General features: G+C 43.1%; 1 pseudogene; it reads right to left on the bottom strand.

The window, feature by feature from the left end:
• Positions 1–2262: 2262 nt before the first annotated feature.
• LOC109377566 (60S ribosomal protein L28 pseudogene) lies at positions 2263–2680 on the bottom strand (annotated as a pseudogene).
• Between the last annotated feature and the right edge of the window lie 1261 nt (positions 2681–3941).

Genomic DNA, 3941 nt, shown 5'->3' with positions numbered 1-3941 from the left:
AATTTTATTAAAATATAGCTAACATACAATATTATATTAGTTTCAGGTGTACACCATAGTTATTCCACATTTATATACCTAAAGAAGCGTTCATCATGATAAGTCCAGCAACCATCTGACACCGCACCACATTATCACAATATTAATGACTGTATTTCCCATGCTGTACATTACATCCCCGTGACTTACTTGTTTTCTACTTCGAAATTTGGACCTCTTATTTCCTTCAGCTTTTCCCCCCTCTTTTAAAATTTCAATTACAGTTGGAATTCAATATTATTTTATATTAATTTCAGGTGTACAGCATAGTGGTTAGATGTTTATATAACTTAAGAAATGAACCCCCTGACTATCCTAGTACCCACCTGGCACGATACATAGTTATTACTACATTATTGACTATATTCCCTATGTGTTACTTTACATCCCCATGACTACATTGTAACAACCAATTTGTACTTCTTAATCCCTTCCCCTTTTTCACCCCCTCACTCAATCCCCCCAACCTCCCTCCCATCTGGCAACCATCAAAATGTTCTCTGTATCTATGAGTTTATTTTCACTTTGTTTGTTTATTTGTTCTTTAGATTCCACATATAAGTGAAATCACTTTGCATCTGTCTTTCTGTTCTGACATACTCCACTCAGCACAATACCCTCCAGGTTATCAGCCACCGCAGATGGCAAGAACCCATTTACTTCCATGGCTGAGCAATACTCCACTGTATACATGTACCACCACCTCTTTATCCATTTATCCATCAGTGGGCATCGAGGCCACCTCCACATCTTGGCCATTGTTATCAATGCTGTGAACGTATGGACGCCCACGTCCCCACGAAGTATCGTTTTGGGTTTCTTCAGATAAATACCAGGAAGAGGGCTTACTGGGTCCTTCTTTGTCTTTTGTTATAGCCTTTGTTTTAATATCTATTTTGTCTGGTATAAGTATTGCTACACTAGCTTTTTTTTTTTTTAATTTCCATTTTCATGAAATATCTTTTTTCATCCCTTCACTGTCAGTCTGTGTGTGTGTGTGTCTGTTGATCGATCTGAAGTGAGTCTCTTATAGGCAGCATATGTAAGGGTCTTGTTTTCTTATCTATTCAGCCACACTATCTTTTGATTGGAAGGTTTAACCCATTTACATTTAAAGTAATTGTTGATAGATATGTAGTTATTGCCATTTTATTATTCTTATTCATATTTTTTTCTTTTTCATTTTCTTTTTTGTTTTAAAGAAGTCCCTCTAAGATTCCTTTTTATACTTGTTTGGTGGTGAATGAACTCCTTTAACTTTTTCTTGTCAGGGAAGCTCTTATGTCTCCTTTGATTCTAAGTGATAGCTTTGCTAGGTAGAATAATCTTGGTTGTAGGGCCTTGCTTTTCATCACTTTGTATATTTTGTGCCAATCCCTTCGGGCCTTCAAAGTTTGTGCTGAGAAATCAGCTGATAGTCTTATGGTAGCTCCCTTGTAAATAACTCACTGTTTTTCTCTTGCTGCTTTAAGATTCTGTCTTTGTCTTTAATCTTTGGCATTTTAATTATGATGTGTCTTGGTGTGGGCCTCTTTGGGTTTATCTTGCTTGCTGGGCCTGTATGTCTATTTCTTTGTCCAGGTTAGGGAAGTTTCTGTTATTATTTCTTTTTTTTTTAATAGCTGAGCCATCCTGCCACCTGTTGGCAGCTCAGCTCAGGCTGGGACTCGAACCGCTGTTGCTAAGAGCTTGCACTCTTGAGCAAGCTCTTAACCAACTGAGCCACTTGGCTGGCCCCCTTTAAATAGTTTTCAGTAGCTTGCTTTCTCTCTTCTTGTACCCCTAAGATGAGAATATTGGTATGCTTGATATTGTCCTAGAGTCCCCTTAAACTATCCTTATTTTGGGGGGTTCTTTTTTCTTTTTACTGTTCTGATTGGGTGTTTTCTGCTACCACCTAATTCGTTCATTCGACTCTGCTTCATTGAATCTACTGTTGATTCTCTCTAATGTATTTTTCATTTCAGTTATTGTATTCTTTATTTCTGACTGGTTCTTTGTTTATGTTTCCTATCTCTTTGTTGAAGTTTCCACTGAGATCATTGAGCATCCTTATAACCAGTGTTTTGAATCCTGCATCAGGTAGATTGCTTGTCCCCATTTTGTTTAGTTCTTTTTCTGGACCTTTGTTCTCTTCTTTCGTTTAGTACATCTTTCTTTCTTTCTTCCTTTTTTTTTTTTTTGAGAAAGTTGATACTTTATGCTTCATTGCTTTGAGGGAGAAGTGCTTAGGAGATCCTGGTGGGATGAGCCTGCTTCCTCTTCAGTGTCATGGGATTCTGGCTCTACAGGATGGTGCTGGCTCTGAGGATATCGACCATGTGCAGGTCAGGGCAGTACTTGTTGTTGCAGATCTTGTTCCAGATGCTGCTGAGGGTGGCCTGGGCATTCTTGTTGATGGTGGTCCGCATATAGGAGGTGGCTGGTTTTTGCTGGCCGGATATTCACTTCATGATGACCACCACACCTTTGCCATTGGCGGCTGCCTCCACGCCCACAATCTTGCAGTGAATCAGCCCATTGTAGTAGAAGGAGTTACGGGCCTTCAATTATTGAACTTGGTGCTACACGTCTGCCTGTTCCTTTTGATCAGGAAGCTGGAGCAGTTGTGCACGACCATCCATTGCAAATGCATGGACATAGTGACAGCTCCTCTCCTTGTGGCAGCCTAAGACATGTTTCTTTGTCTTCCCATTTTGGCTGCCCTCTGTGTTTGTTTCTATGTATTAGGTGGGGCTGCTGCTTCCCAGTCGTAGTAGAATGGCCTTATGTAATGGGTGTCCTGTGGGTCCCAGTGGTGCAGTCTTCCAGGGACTTCTGGGAGGAGTCCTGCCACAGGCCAAATTCTGCTACAGCCTGTGCCCTGCTCAGGGCCACCTGGCATGATCCTCAAAGCAGTCCGTACATAGCCACCACCTGTGCTGGTTTATAGGTGCCTCGAGAGGCCAATTCATGAACCAACACCGGCTGCCAGTAGTGCCAGCCTTGGGGCTGCTCAACAAGAGGTACAGGACACACTGAAGCCAGATGATGCTTGTTTGGGTTTTGTAAACCTTTGAGAGATTTTAGGAAAGTCCACAGCATGAGTCAAGATAGGTGTTTCTGTGGAAAAGCCACTGGAAGAGGCTTGGGTATGCCCAAAAGTTGGGTGGGACGGGGTCTCAGGGAATCACTAGGGCAGTGTGACTGATGTGGATGAACGATGTTAGCCAAGTTGATGGAGACTCACATATGGAAGCTGACTGTGTTTCCATGCCAGGACGGGGAGGGCTCAACAAAGAAACATTGGATTCTGCCAGCACTTTTGTCTGGGAGAAAGCTGCCCCTCTTAGCCCTTGCCCTGAAACCGGACAACTCAGTACCTCCTGTATATCCTTGGCACTTTTCTAGCTGCTACCCCACCACTGGTGCTCAGAGCAAGTGAGTCCGTCAGCAAGCAAGTCCATGCAGAGGCCCTTTAAGAGGAGTGCCTGGGACTGCAGCTGCCCTCTGTATCACCCAGCCACAATCTCCACTGGTTTTTACAGCCAAAAGTTATTGGGACGTTTCTCCCCAGCACTGGAACCCTTGGCTGGGGAACCTGGTGTATGGCTGGCACCCCCTCGCTCCTCCAGGGTGGGTATGGGAGGGGACCTCCACAGCGGAGATATCCCTCCCAATTTTTAATGGTCCCACTCAGGTGTGGGACCAGCCTATTCCACATCTGCCCCTCCTACCAGTCTTGAGGTGGCTTATTCTAGATGTCCTTAGTGTGGGACTTTGGTTCGGTTAGACTCCAGGCAATTCTCAATGATAGTTGTTCTATAGTTTATTGTAATTTTGACATGGTTTGAGTGGAGGCAAGCACAGCATTCATTTACTCTGCCATCTTGACTGGAGATCCTTCATGTAATTTTTTTTTT

This window comes from Hipposideros armiger, unplaced genomic scaffold, assembly GCF_001890085.2.
Source record: "Hipposideros armiger isolate ML-2016 unplaced genomic scaffold, ASM189008v1 scaffold_1453, whole genome shotgun sequence".
NCBI lineage: Eukaryota > Metazoa > Chordata > Mammalia > Chiroptera > Hipposideridae > Hipposideros > Hipposideros armiger.
The sequence above is the reverse complement of the archived record's forward strand: the minus strand, read 5'-3'. Positions and strand labels throughout refer to the sequence as shown.